The sequence below is a fragment of the Pongo pygmaeus genome, chromosome 14 (genome assembly GCF_028885625.2).
Source record: "Pongo pygmaeus isolate AG05252 chromosome 14, NHGRI_mPonPyg2-v2.0_pri, whole genome shotgun sequence".
Taxonomy (NCBI): domain Eukaryota; kingdom Metazoa; phylum Chordata; class Mammalia; order Primates; family Hominidae; genus Pongo; species Pongo pygmaeus.
This window is the reverse complement of record NC_072387.2, coordinates 112,111,205-112,132,650: the sequence shown is the minus strand read 5'-3', so window position 1 is coordinate 112,132,650 and position 21,446 is coordinate 112,111,205. Positions and strand designations below refer to the sequence as shown.

General features: G+C 36.8%; 1 protein-coding gene and 2 long non-coding RNA genes across 5 annotated transcripts in view; 2 read left to right on the top strand and 1 right to left on the bottom strand.

Moving 5' to 3' along the window:
* FGF14 (fibroblast growth factor 14) overlaps positions 1 to 21,446 on the top strand; it is a 683,612-nt gene that overhangs the window by 203,322 nt on the left and 458,844 nt on the right. The gene's annotated exons all lie outside the window — the stretch shown is intronic.
* LOC134738078 (uncharacterized) overlaps positions 1 to 21,446 on the bottom strand; it is a 116,483-nt gene that overhangs the window by 22,803 nt on the left and 72,234 nt on the right. The window lies entirely within an intron of this gene.
* On the top strand, positions 1,978 to 17,889 carry LOC134738079 (uncharacterized). Its single transcript, XR_010123618.1, has 3 exons — positions 1,978 to 2,281; positions 5,466 to 5,548; positions 7,065 to 17,889. It is a non-coding gene; the product is annotated as an uncharacterized LOC134738079 (long non-coding RNA).

The following is a 21,446-nucleotide window of genomic DNA, read 5'->3' as shown; positions in this document are numbered from 1 at the left end:
ATCTGAGAAAGAGAAAGATATAAATGAAAAGAATTGCTGTCCTTTAGGAATAAAAAATGTAGTTGAGGAAGCAAAATATACATACATAATAAACCAGTTTAGCAACAGTAATGATTGTTTACCTCTTTAGAGCATTTTATAGTTTTCAAAGTTATTATATGTGGGTATACAAAATTATATATATATAAATGCACATATATTCATGCATAAATATAACAAGGATTAAATGAAATTGTACATATATGAAAGTATATGCATATAAATATATACATATATTTGTGTGTGTGTTCACAATTTCATTTAATCTCTATTAGCAACTCTATGCGGCAGATAGTAATAACTCCACATCACAGATGACAACACTGAGGCCACATGATATTAAGTAAAATTGCAAGTAAAACAGGATTTTAGCACCTGTCTCTGGATTCTAAGCCCTGTGATCTTTCTATTGCAGCATACATTATTTTCTTAATCCAGGACAAGGGTACATCCCCAAAGTGTAATGTGCCTAGTAAGTGCTATGGAAAGCTTGCTGGAGGAAGTGGGTTTGAGGTGCAGAAGAAGAGGGGGTCTCAGATAGGGAGAGAAACATGCTCTAAAGTCTGGCATGTGGCACACTGAGAAAGAAGAAATTGTGAATGGGAAGGATGTGTGAGTTTAGATTTTTCTGAAGGATTGGATTACATGAGTGAATATATTGCAGTGCATGAGATTAGAGTGTAGACTGGCTGTGGAGTGGGTTACAGCATGGGATCAGAGAGGTGGATTAGAGGCCTTTTGTACTCTCCAAACAGAAAATGCCTAAGGGAAAATATGAAAAAGAAGAGGCTGGATAGATGGACCCTTTGGAAAGACTTTGTAATGAATTCATCTAGTCTAGTGTCAAAGATTGGGTTTCTAGCTCCACGACTAACTAGGTTTGCTACCTAATCAAGTTGTTTATCTTCATCAAGTCACAAAAGTACCTGGCTCATTGGGTTGTTCTGAAGATAAATAATCCATAGAAAGCCACTTTAACTCACCAACTCACCACCTAGCATTTAGAAATCATTCATTAAATGTTAGCTAGTTATCCTAGTATTAGAGGTAAAGTGGTAGAAGGAAAGATATAAAAAGATAATATATTGTATGAACATGTTTTAATTCCTCAGAAGAAAGACGAACTCTCTATTAAACCGAGGCTCTACACTGTTTTAACTAAAAAGCAACAAATACCAGCTTTCTCTGTGGACAAGATTTATTTTAGTTTAAATGGACAATTTCCACTATGAAGCAATATTAGTGACTCACGGCAAAGATAATAAAACTAAGAACCACCTACACATCTTTACAAACTTTAAACTATTTGTAATAGTGAAATAATAGTGTTTCAGTTTCTGATTTATATCAGCTTAAGCCAGTTCCTTGTATATTTCAAGACCTTCATCATCATTGTGACATTTAGACATAAGGATATTTGGGGTTTCACCGAGGCAGTCATAGTTTTAGAGTTTGACAAAGAGTGAGGGGTAAGCACTTTCCATTTGTTCCAGGAACTTAAACATTTGATCCCTTTAGAACTGCTGAGGAAGTCCATAAGCCGTGTCAGAGATACCACATGAGGAAGGCATTGAATAAGGGGGGAGGCTCCCGTCATCCCACAGCGTTGGTATTTTAATGAATCTTTAAAGCATTTGACTAATCAAATAACTTTGGCAGATTTTCCTTTCAATATTTAAATGACAGTCAATTCCAAGTGCAATATTTACAAAGTCCAAAAGGATACAGAGTTTGTCAGGTGGAACAGAAATTTTCTCTGGTCTTTAGAAGGAGGATTGACATTACCACACTCCTGTCTCCTTACTCAGAAGGACATTTCATTCAATTTTCCCATAAATTGCCTGTCTGCATTTTCCAATTCAGTCTCCTACGCCTTCCTAAAGGCAATTTTAAGACTAGGCGGCTGCCAATAGAATATAGTTTCGGTGGAAACAGAAAGGCCCACCTGCCTGAAATCTTCACTCAGTGGCTAGGTCATCCTCTCTAGAGGGCTACAATTAAAATTAATGTGTTATAATTTGCACTGGTGTGCATTCATTCGTCTGAGAATTCTACAGTCAGAAGACACTTTGCATACCACTGTGGTCTAACTTCCTTTTCCAGTTGGGACAACTGGACCATCAGCTCCAGGAGATTGTGTTTTATTCCTCTGATTCTTGCCTAGCACTGTGCCGTGGCTTCTGATGGTGCCTAAAAAAGCATCCCTGTTTGAGGCTGCCACTGCAACATCTACCTCCAAGAGGTGAGGTACAGAAACAGCACATTGGAAGGGGGGTTCCAGAGTCAGAAGACGACAACTCTGCGCCAGGGCGGGTAGGGGAAGGAGAAAGCTGGGAGAGGAGGAAAGAGTCGGTGCCCAGTTAGAAGAGGACCCTGGCTAGAGAGTGAAAGAAGAAAAGGTTGTTGCTTCGCCATAATTTCTGAGGCTATTTCTGCTCAGACAGCATGTTTCAAAATATTGGTTGCCCTCTATTTAGAGGTTTCTCATTGATTAATGCCATCTCAAATCAGGAGTGGGCTACTGTGTACCATGAGGCTTTTCTGTGTTTTGATTCTGAGACCCTGAAATAATTTTGTAATGATCTGAAACTATTTTGGATGGGCTGTTTGGGAGACTGTTTCAAAGCACTTTTATCATAGTATATTTTGTTTATATAGCATATGTATATCCATATGTGTGTTATGCTACGTATGTATATATAATTACATATAAAAGATATTAATATGTATCTATATGTGTAAATATATTGATATTTGTATTTATGGCTTTATTATGTATAAATATATAATTATTTACGCATAAATATATTTATTTTAAAGGAATTGAGAGACTTATTTTATATGATAGGGGCATCTAAAACTGCCAAATTCTAAAGATGCAAGAGAGCTCAACCAGTTCATCTTCCTCCTTTTTTAGGTAAAGAAACTGAGAGAGTCAGGAAAGTTGAGTGACTTGGCCAAGGTCTCAGGAAAAGCAACAGCCCCACCTAGAGCTCAGTTTGTACTTTCCAGGCCAGGATACCCTCCAGTATGGGTCTAGGGCAGTAGCACTTGGTGCTGGTAAATGGGGTAGGCTCTGGGTCTTGAAATTGTTTCCTACTCATGATTCTGAAATGCACTACCTCATACTTTGACTTGACATCCACTTTAGAAGGACCAAAAGGAGAAATGTGAAGAAGTCATTGGCTTGGAGAAAGTATGATAAAACCTCAATAGGAAAACTAAATGTGGTTGATTTGTACATTCATCAAATGTAAATGAATGCCTGTTCTTACAATGGAATGTCTAGAACTGTGTCCTGAGAACCCATCCTAGCAGATACTACTCACAGAAATAGGTCTTTCCTTTCTATTTTCTCTCCTCATCAATCAGACCACTAGAGTCCATCTTGCTTTAAGTTTACATTGTAAGAGCAGGAAAAACAAAACAAAAAAACAAAACAAAATCTGGACTCAGGTGTGGACTCTTTTCAAAGATAAACCACTGGTAACAGTCATTCTAGTCTCCACCAGTGATTTATCTCTGAAAAGGGCCTGACGGAGGGGGATGGATGGAAAAGGGGTAGATGTTGATCAAATGGTACAAAGTTTCTGGTAGACAGGAACAGTAACCTTTAGTGATCTTTCACACAAAATGGTGATTATAATAAATACTAATGCATTACATATTTCAAAATTGCTAAAAGGGTAGATTTGACATGTTTTTGCCACAAAAAATTATATGTGAGGTGATGAATTTGTTAATTAGTCTGATTTAATCATTCCACATTGTGAACATATATCAAAACATCACCTTGTATGCTATAAATAAATGCAATTATTATTGGTCAATGAAAAATAAAATAAAATTTTTAAAAAGATAAACCACTACCTTTTTATTTACCAGAGGCTGTTTATCAGATGTCCTTTAGTACCAGGCAAACTGAGAACCCCACTGTTTGGATAACATTGCTGCAGCAGGAAGGATATTTTTTTCTTTCCTGAGGCTTTTTTGCTTGAATTCAAATTTCTTTACAATTGACTCATTCCTTTCTCCTACCCCTGCCTACTTCTGTCAGCTGTTCTGGGAAAAATAGCAAATGAGTTTAACATTTTCATCCAGTGGCTGGAGGCCACAAGACCAGGGCACTTAATATGATACGGTTAGCTTTGTTTCAAATTAAAATTGGAACCAGTAATGTCTTAATTCTCTTGTCTAGACGATTGTCACGGCTGTAAATTATCATCATAATAGCTATTGTATGGTTTCTAATGACTTTACCAAAACATTATTTGCCAATCCTATGAACTTTTTGAACATGCTGTTTAGTTTATCCTAATGAATCTATTAAGAGGTGACACATACATCCTGCTTCCTGTCTCCAAAGAGACATTTGTGGATTCAGTTCCTTGCTTGTTGCTAATGCCACTTTGTAATCTCAATACTGATCTAATTCTGTTTTCTGTCTACAACAAATTTTATTAGAAAAATCATTATCCAAATGTAATGTTCTGTGTTAATATAATTACTGATAAAGTAAGCTTTACATCTGCCATTTTGCCACATGTGGGTTTTTTTAACTGTTATTTTGATTTGGGTTTTTTTTTTTTTTTTTTTTTTTTGAGACAGGGTCTCACTGCGTCACCCAGGCTTGTATGCAGTGGTGTGATCTTGGCTCACTGCAACCTCTGCTTCCTGGGCTTAAGTGATCCACCAGCCTCAGCCTCCAATGGGCCACCATGCTCAACTAATTTTTGTATTTTTTGTACAAATGGGGTTTCACCATGTTGTCCAGGCACATATGTTCTATATGTCTTTTTTTGTTTGTTTGTTTCTCTGTTTTTCCATTATTTTCTTCTTTTATTCTAAATAGATGTTTTCTAGTATAACATTTTAATTCCATTAATATTAATATTTCTTTAATTGTATTTTTACATTCTTTTCTTAATGGTTGCTCTGAGGATTATAACTAGTATCTTAACAATTTAGTTTGGATCAATACCAATTTAATGTCAGTGGTATACAAAATTTTGCTGCTACATAGCTCTACTTTTTCCCCTTTCTTTGTGCTCTTATATATTATAAGAATAAATATTTACAGATTATAAGTCCATCAGCACCATTTTATAGTTGTTGATTTGTATAGTTACCTTTTAAATAAACAGGCAAAAAATTACAAACCAAGGGTATATTAATACTATTTCTTATGTTTATTTATATTGTTATGTCTACTGGTGCTGTTAATATTTCTTCATGTGGATTCTATTTATTGTCTGTTGTCCTTTATTTTCAGACTGAACAACTCCGTTTAGCATTTCTTATAGAGTAGGTTTATGAGTGACAAATTATTTCAGTTTGTTTATATGGCAATGTCTTAACTTTTTTTCATTTTTGAAGAATAGTTGTGAAAATTATAGAATTCTTATTTGACAGTATTTTTCTTTCAGTACTTGGAGTATGTCATCCCATTGCCTTCTGGAAACCATAGTTTCTGATAAGAAATCAATTATTCCTCTTATCAAGGACCCCTGTAAGTGATGAGCCACTTCTCTATTACTATGTTCAAGATTCTGTCTTTATCTTTTACTGTTGACAACAATTCGATTATGATGTGTCTGGGCATGGATAATTTTAGTTGATCTTACATACATTCTGAGTTTCTCTTAATATGTACAGTTTAATGATTTTCAAATGAAATTTTGAAAATTTTGGCTATTGTTTCCTCAAATATTTTTTCTACTTTTTCTCTTTTACTTCTCCTTCTAAAGTTTTCATTATGTGGATGTTGGTACACTTGATAGCATCACAGGGACATTGGAGACTTTGTTCATTTTTCTTCATTATTTTTTCTTTATATTCCACAGACTAGATAGTCTCAATTGACCTGTCTTCAAGTTCACTGATTATTTATTCTGCCAAGTAAAATTTGCAATTAAGTCTCCCTAGCAGGGGAACAACACACACTGGGGCCTGTCAGGGGGGCAGTGGGAGGGAGAGTATCAGGATAAATAGCTAATGCATGTGGGGCTTAATACCTAGGTGACGGGTTGATATGTGCAGCAAACCACCATGGCACACATTTACCTGTGCAACAAACCTGCATGTCCTGCACATGTATCCCAGAAATTAAAATTAAATTAAAAAAAGAGAAAAATAAAGCATTTACAATACATTTTAATATGTATTTTAATATGTTTTAAGCTCTCAATAAAAGTTGGCTAATTTTGTAACATAGAAAAAGGCTCCCTAGCAAATTTTTTATTTCAGTTATTGTATCTTAGAGCTCTAGAATTTCGATTTTTTAAATAATTTATATTTTAAGTTGATGTTATCTATTTGCTGATATATCATTCTCATGTTTTTCTTTAAATTTGTATTCATGGTTTACTTTTGGTCTTTGAAAATAATTGTAATGTCTTTAAATTATAATTTAATGTTATTATTTCAAATTTTTGACTAGGAATTCTAATTCATGGACTTTTTCAGGGCAAAAATTCATGACTGATTTTATCCCCTTGTTTTGGGGCCATATTCCCCTGTTTGTTTACATGTATCATGATTTTTTTGAAACTGAATATTTTAGATAATATGATGTAGCAACTCTGGAAACCAGATCCTGTTCTTCACAGTTTGCTATTGTTCCTGTTTGTTATTGTTGTTCTTTGTTTCATGACTTTCCTGTAAGAACTCTATAGTTTCTCATGTGTAGTAACTGGTTAACATAATTGTCAGCTAATGACTAGACATGCATTTCCTTAATATCTTGAACCAGCAACTCTCCCAGTCTTTCCTGAATAGTTCCATGTGTGTTAGGTGCATGCCTTCAATTTACTGGTAGGCAGTTGAAAACTCTGTTACCATTAATGTCCTACTTGCTCAGATACTCAAGGTCAGCAAGAGTTAAAAAATTAAGACTTTTTCAGGTGTCTCAACTTCCTGCACTTGTGTGTTGCCTTCTAGATTCTCAGAAACATGTTGGAGCTTTTCAAAGTCCTTATTGTTTACTGAATATCTGTGTTCTCAAAATGTCTATGTTGTAATTACAGTTAGATGAGATCATATGACTGGATCCCTCATGATGAGATGAGTGCCCCCAAAAGAAGACACCAGAGAGCTTGCTTCTCTTTCCACACGCATGCTCCAAAGAAAGGCCATGCCAGAGCACAGAGAGAAGGAGAGCTCCCACCAGAACCTGGCAAAGTGTGCTGCTGGCATGCTTGTCTCATAATTCTGCCCTCCAGGACTGTGAGAAAATAAGTTTCTGTTGCTTAAACCGCCTAGTCTATGGGAATTTATTATGGAAGCCCAAGAAGACTAACACAAATTTTGGTACCAGGAAGTGGAGTGCTGATGCAACAAATACCTAAACATGCGTAAGTGGCTTTAGAAGTGGGCAATGGATAGACGATGGAAAAGTTTTGAGGTGTATGCTAGAAGAAGCCAAAATTGCAGTGAAGTATTTAAGGCAGTTGGAGTGAGGGCGCAGAAAGAAAAGAGAACAGCTAAGGGGAATTATCTGTCTTTCTAGAGATATAATAATATAATAAATAATCATGAAGAGAATGTTGATATCAATATGGATGTTGAAGGCCATTCTGTTGAGTTCTCAAATGAAAATGAGGAAAAAAATTACTGGAAAATGGAAGAAAAGTGATCCTTTTATAAAGTGACATAGCACTTGGATTAACCATGTTCTAGTGTTTTGTGAAATTGATATTTTTGACAAACAAAATTAGATAATATTTAGATAAGACTTTGGATTTTGCAAGTGATAAAATTAGATAATTAGCTAAGGAGATACCTAAGCAAAGTGTTGAAGGAGTGGCTTGGTTCTTCCTGTTTATGGTAAAATGTGAAAGGAGAGAGAGAAATTGAAGAAGAAATTGTTAAGCATAAAGGAACCAGAGTTGAAGATTTGGAAAGTTTTCAGCCTATCTCTATTGCAAAAAAATAAAAAAGCCTGTTGTGAAGACAACAGGAAGGGTGTGGTTGAACAATTATTTGATAAAGAGATCGTGGTAATGACTCATGGACTGAATCAGCCATCTCAGAAGAGGCCAGGAATAGAGATCAATTATACAAGCAAAAACACTGTCAATTTGAACTAAGGGGTCAGAAACAAATGAGATGAAATAAAGGCTGCCAGACTTTTAGATCTTGCAAGACCAGACCGGAGAGCTATTTGGCTGTAACTTTGTGCTTTTCATGAAAATGAAGTAGTGACCCCAAAGGCAATTCAGAGATCATCAGGTCAATGTCCTTTGTGGCAAAGGGTGGGACCATTGCCTCAGTTTCAATAGGCCATATGGCCTCTGATTAAAGCCTGGGGATGTGGCCTTGGAGACAGGGCTGTGTAAAAGCCTGGAGGCAGGATCCACTATCCCTGTAGGTCTTAAATGGCATTAAATGAAAAAGAGATATCTTGAGCCTTAAGAGCTAATGGAATTTGCCTTGGTTGGTTTTGGACGTTCTTGTGGCCTGTCTCTCGTTCCTTCTTTCTTAATTTTTCCTTTTGGAATGGGAATGGCTATCTCATGCCTATTCCACTATCTGTTATAATTTGGAAGCACATAACTTTTATGGTTTTACAGGTTTACAGCTGGAGAATAATTTTGATTTTTGGGATAAGCCTTACTTATATTTGATTTAGATACTATTTAGATGAGACTTTGTACTTTAGAATTGATGCTGGAATCTGTTAAGACTTTTGAGGCTTTTGGGATAAAATTAAGGTATTTTGCATGTGAGAAGGACATCTTGGGGGTCCAGGGCAGAATGTATGAACTGAATATATGTGTGCCACTCAAAGTTATATGTTAATATGATGCTATTCAGAGATGAGGCTTTTGGGTGCATAAATAAGTTTAGATGAGATCATATGAATGGGAACTCATGATGGGATTAGTGCCCTTAAAAGAAGAGATACCAGAGATGTTGCTCTGTCTCTGTGCATGTGAACCAAAGGAGTGCACAGTGAGAAAGAAGCCTGGAAAAGAGGCTTCAAAAACTTCACCATGCTGGACCATTCTAGCCTCCAGGACTGTGAGAAAATAAATTTATGTTGTTCAAGTGATCAGTCTCTGGTATTTTGTTATGGCAGCCCAAGCACACAGACACTATGGACAATTCATTCACCACATTTTCCATGTAAGGTTTTGGTCAGCTTCTTGTTTGCCCAAATTTTATAGAAGCCTCAGGTAGCTGATATTAAGCAGTTACCATGGATGGTTTTTGACCGATGTCCTGGGGAAACGTTGTTTACAAGGAGTTATCTCTGAGTCCGGTCAAGTAAAGACAAACCCTGCTAGTAGAGGTTTCCAGGAAACTACCAGCCAGATCAAATAATAACAACTGGTAAGGGCATTTTTGAGGAGTTTCAAAACTGTTTTTCCCTCTCTTTTGGTTGGTAGGCTGCTGGTTTTTTTATGGCTATGCTTATCACTGCTATCATATTTACCAAGCTGTTGGTTTTCAAAGCTATTGTAGAGCTGAGAAGAGAGGATGGGAGTAGCGCAAGTTAAAACACCAGAAAGGTCACTGTTCTCATTGAGATTCAGCTGTTTTTTCTTTAATAAAGAATCTTTGAATTTCTCTGTTGGTTAGTTGACAGAGTTCTTAAAATGTTGATTTAGTGTTTTCATTGCCATTATGGAGGAGCAGATATTTGGAAGCCTTTCACTGCAGCATTCTTGCAATGTCCCAACACCCTAACTCAATTAATTTTTGTTGAGTATATTAATTTAATTGACTTTTTGTTGTCTCTCTAACATTGGTTTTATCCTTATCTATTAATGTAAGGTGGGATTTGGAGCTGGTTTCACACTCAGATCCAGGGATGACCCCTAATTGTTCAAAGCCAACATTCTCACTCTGAACACTATTGAAATTTTGGGTCCAATACTTCACTGTTCTGGGCGTTGTAGGATCCTTAACAATATCCCTGGACTCTACCAACTAGAGGCTAGTAACACTGTTGCAGTTGTGACAATCAAAAGTTTTCCAGACATTACCAAATGTCCCCTGCTGGACAAAATTGCCTCAGACTGAGAATCACTGTTCTAACCAAATTAATATAGTTTCATTATTATAAACACAAAAATTGATTCAGGTAAACAAAACTTATGTCCTAAAGCGTATGTCAATCCCCTGATCACAGTTATTAGTTCAGGAATGGAAATGTAACCAATTCAAGCCAGGGAGGTATGAGAGAAGGTTGCTGGAAACAACTAGAGGAAGTTTCTTTTTTTCTGTTTTTTGTTTGGGTTGTGTGAGGATGTGAAATCCATTGGATGACCAGCCTTAAAAGGAATCTAAAAATGACACATAACGTGTGATATGTTTTGGGTGTGTGTCCCCTCAACATCTCATGTTGAAATGTGACCTCCAAAGTTGGAGGTGTCTAGTGGGAGGTGTTTGAGTCATAGGAGCAGATTCCTCATGAATGGCTTGGTACCATCTTTTTGGTGTTGAGTGAGTTCTCACTATATTAGTTCACTCAAGAGCTGGTTGTTTAAAGAGCCTGGCACCTCCTCCCTGCTCTCTTGTTCCCTCTTGCCATGTGATCTGTGGGCTCCCCCTATGCCTTCCACCATGATTGTAAGCTTCCTGAGGCCTCACCAGAAGCCAAGCAGATGCTGGTGCCATGCTTGCATAACCTGCAGAACTATGAGCCAAATAAAACTCTTTTGGTTATACATTACCCAGTCTCAGGTATTCCACTATAGTAATGCAAAGTGTGGTAATACAATGTGTCTGACACTGAGTAGATATTAAGGGTCATTATTATAGCACTGATTGGGCTTATGGCATGACCTTTGCTCTTCCTGTGAGACCTATTTTATTCAAACTCTTTGAACTTAAAGGTGCTCCTAAATGTTGTAAGGGATTCTACCTCCATAATGTCTCTTTCAAGTTTAGTTCTTTTTCATATCAACACTCTAATTCCCATTTTACTTCTTAATTCTTAATTGGTTAAGTGGAATTCTTTTCATAAAATGCTCTGATTTTTCCTCTCTCCACCTTATCCTGCCATCCTTAGTTATTTTTCTAAAGTGCACCTCTGATTTTATCACTGCTCTGTTCAAAATGTTTCAATGATTTCTTTACTATCTACCGATTAAACCCTGTATCTCAGCCTGTTTTTCAATTTGACTAAAACCAAATTTTCAAACCTATGAACCTCTACTTTTCTTCTATGATCTAGTCTTTTAACCAAATGAGAATTCTCACAGTTTCCAGAGTAAGGTCTTATGTTTCTTGTCTCTGTTCTCTCTCTCTCTCAATCTCTCTCTTCCTCTCTTTCTCTTTTTCTTTCTTTCTTTCTCTCTTTCTTTCTTTCTTTCCTTCTTTCTTTCTCTTTCTCTCTCTCTCTTTCTTTCTTTTTCTTTCTTTCTTTCTTTCTTTCTTTCTTTCTTTCTTTCTTTCTTTCTTTCTTTCTTTCTCCCTCCCTCTCTCTTTCTTTCTTTCTCTTTCTCCCTCCCTCTCTCTTTCTTTCTTTCTTTCTCTCCTTTCTTTTTTTTCTCACTCTGTCACTCAGGCTGGAGTGCAGTGGTGCAGTCTCAGCTCACTGCAACCTCTGCCTCCCAGGTTCAAGCGATTGTCCTGCCTCAGCCTCCCCAGTAGCTGGGATTACAGCCATGTGCCACCATGCCCAGGTAATTTTTGTATTTTTGGTTGAGAAGGGGGTTTCACCATGTTGGCTAGGCTGGTCTGGAACTTCTGACCTCAAGTGATCCACCTGCCTCAGCCTCCCAAAGTACTGGGATTCCAGGAGTAAGCCACTGCACCTGGCCTCTGTTCATTTTCTTATGCTATTTCTGGCACCAATATATGAAAAGTAGTAATTATAATGAAAATACATAGCTTTTACTTAGCACTAGCCCTCTGCCAGATACTGTGCTTTATCTCATTTAATTCTCAAAACAAAAACAAGATGAAAGAATGTGTTAGGTACTTCTATTTAGCCTGCTGGCACATAAGAGGAAATTACAGCTTGGAGAGGTTAAATAATTTCCCAAGGTCACACAGATAATTGAAATAACCTGAAACTTAAACTCAGATCTTTCCGCTTGTTCATATTCTTGTTCTTAGTCACAATGCTATATTGCTTTCACCTTACTTGTCTTTGTTGTCTCTCTGTCATTATCTGTTGAAATTGTTTTTTTCCCAGTCTAAATTTTTATGTTATTCATAACATGTGTTCTAGTCTTTTAACCCAGAAACATTTTTTTTGGCCTCTAATATCTCACTGACCCCAGCAGAACACCTGGTACTTCATGATAAATAGCCAATATATGTTTTAAATAAAGGAGATGGATATTTAAGTTGGAGCCTAGGTATCTGGTTCTTTTATTTCACAATTGCTGTAAAGAGAAAAATAAAAATTGTTCAGTATTTTCCAGAAAATAAGCACTCTATAAATATTTGTTAAATTTAATGAATTGCTGAAAATTCAATAAATCAACTTCTTACGTGTCTACTTCTCTTTCAACTGTCCTTATGCAGACCATAGCTATATGTGTAATAGCAAAATGTCAAATCATTTACCCATTATATGTGGAATACCCATTACTTTCTGTGTGGATTGTGCAGGTGAGCAGACCTGGGGGTCTATTTGTTCTGTAATTGATAGCAGAAAAGGGCCTAGTCTTAAATGTTTCCAGGGGAATTCAGAATTTCCAGCCACACAACCAACTGTAACTATGGCTTTCCTTCCACAGAGGTGCTGTTTTGTGGGCTTTCAGACTGAAAACAAATCTGTTTCATGGTATGTCTGTTTTGTCTGTCCTCAAATGTGCGTGGTACTTAAGAATAGCAAGGACAGGGCATGAAGGTGGAAAAGAGAGGAGAAGCAGCAGCAATGAGGAGAAGATGAAGGGCAATGATGGGGACGAGATTAAATTAAATGCCAGAGCTCCCAGCCCTTAGAGGCTGTTGCGGATGCTGTTGCCCTGAGTTAGCAACATAAATCAATAAGTCAGATCCGGCTGAACTCCGGTGCCCCGCAAGTTCTATTCAAATCAGGAATTCTAGGATTCTATTTTATAAAAAACTTTTAAAAATGTTTGGACATAGGTCATGTTATCAATAGCAGAGTTTCTCAGACAAGAGTATGTGAACATTTTCCTGTGCGTGTGTATTCTCCAAGAAAATAATCCATTTTATAATTACATTTTGATTATAGCCCTAAAAAAGTAATCTATGCATGTCTGGGTTATCTGGGCCTCCTAATGCAGTTTAATCATGCAATTTTTGTAGCACACTTTTGATGAATTAATAATCTGATTAGACGGAGGCAGTGCTATTTATTTATCTTGAGTTAATGGGAAAAGGCTAGGTTTGTCCTCCATATGTAACCGAGGTATTGCTGTGTGTTCCCCATATGTACTCTACCTAAATAACTCAGGCATGTGCCTATTTGTGCTCCATATGTGCACCACATGTATAACTTAGGTGTGTGTCTGTACGTTTTCCATGGATTATGTATGTAATTCTGATGTGTGTCTGTGTTTCCTGTGTGTGCTGTGTATGTAACTTATGTGTGAGCCTGTATGTGTACTACATGTATAACTCAGGTGTGTGCCTGCATTGATTGCATATGTGCACTATTTATGTAACTCAAGTGCGTGTACATGTTTTATATGTGCACTGCATGTATAACTCAGATGTATGCTTGCATGTGTTTCCTATGTGCACTAAACATGTAACTCAGGCATTGCTCTTATGTTCCCCCTATGTGCACTAAATATATAACTTAAACATGTATCATACCACTGATTTTACAAAAGTTGGAATAGACAAAAATTTTGAGAGTATTATATGTATAGACATGTCAAACTTTACGTGTGCCTGTGTACTATCATATTCACACTGAGAATTATAACTTACTTTCAGTGAAATAATGTGTTTATTCATAGCAATGTTATTGATTTTCACACTACTTTAAAGATTTTGATTGCTTTTAATGTATAAATTAATTTTTAGTTTTATAGTTGTTGTAAAAGAACCATGAGGATAGGGCAGGCAGATTATACCTAGTGGCATATATTAATATTGTTGTAAAAATAAGTTGTCAACATTGGCAGTCAGTGAGATCTTTTTCCTTTACAAGAGATCTTTACATTACTAAGTTTGAAAAGAAAAAAAAAAACTATACCGTTTGATTTTGAAGTACATATAAGTTCTAATCTGTTGACCCCAATAAGCCGTCTTAAGAGAAAATATTTCTGTTACCTAGGGAAATGCTGAGCTTATAAGTGGCAGTATTCCATTTATTATTAGAGTAGCTGCTTTCTGTTTTGTAAACTATCAGCTTTAGTTATTGAATCATATATATATTTTTTTAACCTGGAAAAAAAATCACATCATGTTAATGCTGGTAAATTTTTGAGCTGCACTCAAGGAAATGTGGCCAGGCAATGAACTTTGGGTCACCAAATCTATTAAATGTACTTTTATTATTATTATTATTATTTTCATTTGGTTAAATACAGCATGTTAATAGCATGAAGAGGCCCTATCAAACACTTTTTCCTTCTTTTGGTGTGAAAGGGTTAAACAGTGACTTCACAACATTGCAGTCACTTCCACATGTATTATCTCATATCATCGCAGTAATGCTGTGAAGATGATGTCATCTCAGCTCCATACATGACACATTTGTGAGCCAAGGGACTGAGTGAATTGTGCCAATCATAAATCTGGTGGATCCATCTCCAAATACAGGTGTTCCAGCTTCAAGCTTTGGGCTCCTTTCACTATATCATGTGGCTCCTCTAAATTAAATTTAAACTAATTTCCTGATAGATAAATTTATCTAGAGAAGGTGTAATATTAACTCATATGGAGATCTTTAAGAGATACATTTCTCATCCTGTATCTGATATAGTTTATTATTGTGAGTATAGAATATACATATATTTCTGCTGACTGCCAGAAAAGATTTAGATAAAACACAAGAATATAAAACAGGTCTTTTAACATGGATTAAAATGTGAAAGTCAAGTAATAGAGGAAGAAAATAAGGCTCGGCCTTCAAGAATTTATGCCACCGTCTCTTAATTTTTCTTTCCACTGTCTCGTGGCCTGTCCAAAATCAATACAGTATAAATAAAAATATCGTTTTCCTGTTACCTTTCTTCTCATGAACATAAGGCCTCAGAACTATGAAAGAAAATGGATGAGAACAATTCCTTTTTATCTTTTGTTTTTTTCTTATTATGATGATTATTTTAGCTTTATGTTCTTTCTGAGCTTAAAGATGAGACATGTGCTTTGTAGAGAATTTGGAAAAATATGAAGAATCAGGAAATGTGTTTATTATTCCAGCAATAGTAATTTCTTAGTGTATTTTTAAAAATAAGTTTTTAGTTTACCTGAGAACATATGCTTTCTTTACTTGACATTTTTAATGTTATTAAATTCCCTATATTATTAGAAAGCTTTTATGTTTAATGGCCACAAAATATTCTACCATATTGATATATTCTGTCTTATTTAAGCATCTACCTAATATTGAATACTTGAGTGATGTCCAGTTTCTCACTGTTATTATAAATGATGCACGTCTGTGCATAACTTTTATGGGCATTTTGGCATATGGTAGTTTCTAAGAAGACTTAATAGGCCAAAAGAGATGAATATTCTAAATTATTTTGATGAACATTACCAAATTTATTTCTAAACTCTCATACCAATCCATACCCCTGTCCACAACATCAGAGTGCATGTATTTCATGGTGCCCTCATCTGCACAGATGTTCTTGTTAATTTCTTTCATTTGATAGGCAAATGCTGCATCACATTGATTTAATTTGCATTATTTAAAAAATTGAACTATTACTGCTCATATTTACTAGTCATATCTATTCTTCTTTTGAAAATTGTCCAACTAATCTTCTTAACTCTCCACTATCATTCATCACCACTCTACTTCAGGAAAATAGAATCACGAAAATTAAAGACATTTAGAGCTGCAATCAGCATGATCAATCCCTCACTATACATGTGACTCTAGATACATTCAGGGACTGGACCACGAGCCCATCCCTGGGAAGCTGAGTGACTGAGTAATATGTGCCTCTAAGCCTTCTGCCTGTCTTTATTGTCTCCTCCTCCTTGTTTTTACTGCCCTCCCCCACCTTTCTTCCATGCACCCTTCCTTGTGATGATGTTCTCTCCTCAGTGTAAATGTTTTGACATCTTTGTAGTATCCTGGGATTAGTAGGCTTGCATGTGAACCTGGAAACGGAAGTCAGTACTGGCCTTTGTTCCAGGTTGTCTGATGTCCCATCCCCACCTTCTCTTACCCATGGCTGTGTGTCTACGAGTACAGCAGGGGCTCCATTACCAAGTCCCCTGAGTGACAGGAACTCAGTGATTTCACAAGACTCCTGCAGAATGTGCAAAGAAGGCTAAGTGTTCTATTCATTGTATTTCTTGCTATTTACTTTACCTCCTAGAAGGACATTCATGGTTAAAATGTACCCAGCACCCTGTATGATGAGCCAACTGGGTGAGCATCTGTGTGGTTCCTGGTCAGTCCTCACAGCAACACCGCAAAGGAGATGCGATGGTTCTTATTTTACATCTGAGCCCTAGGGAACTGTGTCCCACATCTTAGACTATTTTCCCGCCATTACATAGCTAATAAGGAGAGAGGGCTTGAATCTAGGTCTGTCTGATTCCCAAGCCTGGCATGGCCTCTCTGCTGTATTTCTTTGCCAATCTGGCAGTGGGTAGGGAAATCTCAGCTTGTGCCTTTTCTATGCTAATGTGACCCATGGACTGACTCACATGGGGTGGGAGCAAAGGTTAAATGCACCTTCCATTCTGACAGCAAATGACTGAGTTCATTGAGGAACAGGGGCAAGTCTGGGGTTCTTATTCCCAGCGTATGGTAGACGCTTAACAACTATTTGTTATTACTGAATGAAAGATGCTTTTCATTAAGCTACCTGTTTCTCTCATGTAAAAGTAGGGTTACCTAGTCTATATGGCAGGGACAATCTGGCAGTACTTATTCTGCTTTATAATGACTTTGTCTTTCTTTAGCAATTGATTTATGCTCTCTTAACTTTCCATTCTTCAAAATGAGGCTACCAAACTGCAAGTGTTGTGATTAAGATGAATATGTTTTGAACTCATAGAAAACATGATTAACTTTACTGAAAATATAATAGAAATTTTGAATTCTAAAAAAATCCTTAGGGGAATGAATTCTGAACATATTATAGGTGGAGTCTTCTTTTATAGGAAAATATTTATTTTTCTATTTTTTATTTTTAATTTTGCACATTCCTATCAAATGTGTTTTTTATATAGCGCTCCATAGTGACAGTGCTATGAAGCTACCTGCCTGCAGCCAGGCAATGTCCTGTCCATCTCTCTGGGATGAGTGGGCTTGCTTGTATTCCAGAAATTTAAGTCAGCACTCACCTTTGTTCCAGGTTATCTAATATCTCATTCTGAACCCATACTTAACATACACTTGCTGTCCCAACTACACTATACTATGGTGGCACATCACAAGCTTCACAAATCAAGTTTTTAGATGCACGAGTACAGTCATAGGAAGAATGGATATGTTTCTTTTAATTCTTTCTGAGAACTAGAACTATACAAATCTTTATAATCAATCTACTTCTGTAATCTGAACTTCAATAAACCATTTGGCAAGAAATGTAGTATTTATAAATGGAAGAGCCACATTAAGTATTTTCCTTTTAACAAACTTGAAATTTGCTAACACTCAAAACCAGAGGTCAACAAATTTTGTAAAGAACAAAATAGTAAATATTTTAGACTTTATGGGCCAAGATGCAAAATCAAACACATTATGTAGGTACTTACCTAAGAAGAGAGAAAACAAATTTTCACAAAATTCAACAAAATTAAAGTAAAAAATAATATTAATAATAATAAAGAACAGTTTTTGTAATACAAATCTATTGTATTAGTTTTCTGTTGCAGCCATAATGTATTATCAGAAACTTGGTAGCTTACACAAAAAAAATTGATGATATTATGGTACAGTTCCAGAGGTCAGAAGTCCAACACAGTTCTCACTGGGCTAAAATCAAGGTGTCGGCAGGGCTCTGCTCCTCCAGAGGCTCTGAGGTAGAGTCTGCTCTCTTGCCTTGCCAGATGTCAGAGGTTACCTGCATTCTTTGATGTATGGCTCTTTCCTTCATATTCAATACCAGGAATCATATTCATATTCAAGGCCGGGAATGTAGCGTCTCTGTAAACCTGCTTCTGTTGCCACATTTCTCTCTCTACTGCAGCCTGGAAAGGCTCTCTAGTTTTAAGGATCCATGTGATTACACTGGGCCCACCTCGATAACTCAGGATAAATTTCGCAATGCAGGGTCCAGGAGCTAGTTTTCCAGGGCTGCCATAACAAAGTACCACAAAATGGGTGGCTGAAAACAATGGCAATTATTTAAAAACGTTTTCACAGTTCTGGAGTCTAAAAATCAGAAACCAAGGTTTCAGCAGGGCCATGCTCCCTGTGAGGTTCTGAGTAGGATCCTTCCTTTTCTTGTTCTTTCTTCCACAGATGCAGTTAGCAGAATAATGGTCTCCAAAGACGTCCATGCCGTAATCCCCAGAACCTGTGAATACATTACCTGACATGGTAAAAGGGATTTGGCAGATGTGATTAAGGTAATGGACTGCTATGGATCCAGCGTAATATGTACAACCTAGCAACAGAGTTTCATATTCCATAGATGCAAATATAATTTAGAATCCGTATAATATAAGGAAGCTGACTTTTTTGAAAAGGGATGGAAGAGCTATGCCCATCAATCCTTAGTATTTTCTGATTTGCAGCTGCATTGCTTCAATCTCTGCTTCCATCAGCACAAGGCCTCCTCTCCTCCCGTGCCTCTGTCTCTTCTCCTCTTCTTATAAGGCATCAGTTATATTGGATTAGGGCTTACCTTGATGACCTTATCTTAACTTGATAACATCTACAAAACCGCTTTTTCCAAATAAAGGAACATTCATGGGTATCAGGGATTAGGACTTCAATGTATCTTTGTAGGGGACATGGTCCAACCCATAATAGTCCATAACCTTAATCACATCTACCAAATTCCTTTTACCATGTCAGGTAACATAATCATGGGCTCTGGGGATTAGGGCATGGACGTCTTTGGAGATCGTTATTCTGCCTACTGCATTTAATAATAAGAACACTGAAAATCTTTTAAACTTTTCTTTTTTTTTTTAAATAACATTCTGTTTAATTGAGATTCAAAATTAGCTTTGTCATTAAACTGATTGCAAATCTGGAAAAATTATTCTCAATTACAGGTTGAAGAAAAACAGACAGAGAGCTAGATTTGGCCTGCAGGCTGTGGTTGACTGACTCTTCCTCTAAACAAATCTTATTTAGGCCAAAACATATTAGAGTGTTACCAGAAATACCATTTACTATAATGTAAGCATGTTTTTTAAAATATATTAGAAATTAATCCCAGTTGGGCTGGAATACATATGTAGGAGTGAACCACATGATAAAACAGATCTTTTTGGGTAATGTGAACAAGGTTTGCCAGATTTAGGACTCATAATATATATCCTTGATTTATGTCAAAGAAATGCTAGTATCCAACTACCTGTGTATATTTCTCCAGGGTAATATGTACAGCCTAGCCACAGAGTTTCATATAGCATATACATTCTTCCCAGGCAATTGCTAATAACAGAATAATATTACTAGGCTTCTCGCTTAGGAAAACACCAGTTAATTGGTAAAAGTATATTTTTGAAATCTAAAATAGCTTCTCTTGGCTGGGTGAGGTGGCTCACGCCTGTAATCCCAGCACTTTGGGAGGCTGAGCAGGAGGATCATTGGAGGTCAGGAGTTCAAAACCAGCCTGGCCAACATGGTGAAACACCGTCTCTACTAAAAATACAAAACTTAGCTGGGCCTGGTGGCAGATGCCTGTAATCCCAGCTACTCGGGAGGCTGAGGGAGGAGAATCGCTTGAACCCAGGAGGCAAATGTTGCAGTGAGCTGAGATCGTGCCACTGCAATCCAGCCCGGGTGACAGAGCAAGACTGTCTCAAAAAAAAGTAAAAAGTAATGAAAATAGCTTCTCTTACTTGGTATTACAAATTTCAATATTTGAGCAGAATTATAGCATGGAAATGATAGTAAATAGTCCTAATGATTAGCATTCATACTGTCAACAGAAAAGCATCATCAATTTTATATGATGTGTCTTTCAAATAAGGAAATTATATCTGTGACATTTAACTGGCTAGTCTATAGTCTTGCCTTAGAAGTCAATGTTAACCTTTCTATCCATTGATTTCCACAGAAACTCTCTGTTTGCCAGAAATGCATTAGATTTTTTTTTTTTGCATTAGCAGTAAGATATGAAGTTAGTGGGGCGTCTAGTTGGGATGGTTAAGTGGTTTGGTAGGGATGAGGAGTAATCATATTTATAGATATGATTGAGTTTCTCTGGCAAATATATTTTAGAATTCATATAATATAAAGAAGCTGACCAACCATAAAGATTTTTTGAAAAGGGATGGAAGAGCTAGGGTCCACTTAATCCTATTCACAAGGCCTTCTTGATGGAAGAACTATGTACTCCAAATTTTAGTTATATATTTGGAGTTTTAAAGATTTATTATTAAGTCTTCAGTTGTGAGCTTTAGCATAGAATAGTGATAAAGAATGTGGTCTTTGGAACCAACATACAGGTGTTTAAATTTGGGATCTGCTACTTCACAACAGATCACTTAACCGCTGTAAGTCTCAATTTACTTTCCTGAAATGTGTATAAAAGTAGTACCTAGTATAAAGTGTTTTGGAGAGTGCCTGGTGCATAATAAGCATTATATAAGTGTTATTCATCTGTTTGTTTATTATGAGTATTGGTGGTGGTGGTGGTGGTGTTAAAAGGTACCCTGTGTTCCTGCACATATCTGTTAAGGAATGTGTAGGCCTAGGGCTGACAGAAGATTGTGTAGTCCCCAAACCATTAAGCAAGTGATTAAGTATCTGAGAGACCCCAATTTACAGGGGGAAAAACTTGAACCAGGAGTGAATGAAGTGGCTGAAGAGGGGGTCAGGTCTGGGACCATTTCTGGGATGAAGCATGTGAGGTTGTGGTAGAGGCAGAGATAGGGCCATGCTCTGCTGACACAGGGATAGCCCTGATTCTTGGGAAAAACTGGATGATTTTTCATGGTACTCACCTATTTCTTTACCACTTGCTACAGGAAGCCCAAGAAAGAGTGGAGGCTTCCTGTTACGACTCGCTTCTCTGCTATTTGGTATGTGGCTGTGCTACTGCCATGGGCTACATGACTGAATCCCGTTCTGCAGACAACAGTTGACATTACTTTTAGTTTTCATTCCTTCATTTTTCTTTTTACTTTTTTAATGTCCTTATTCCCTGATT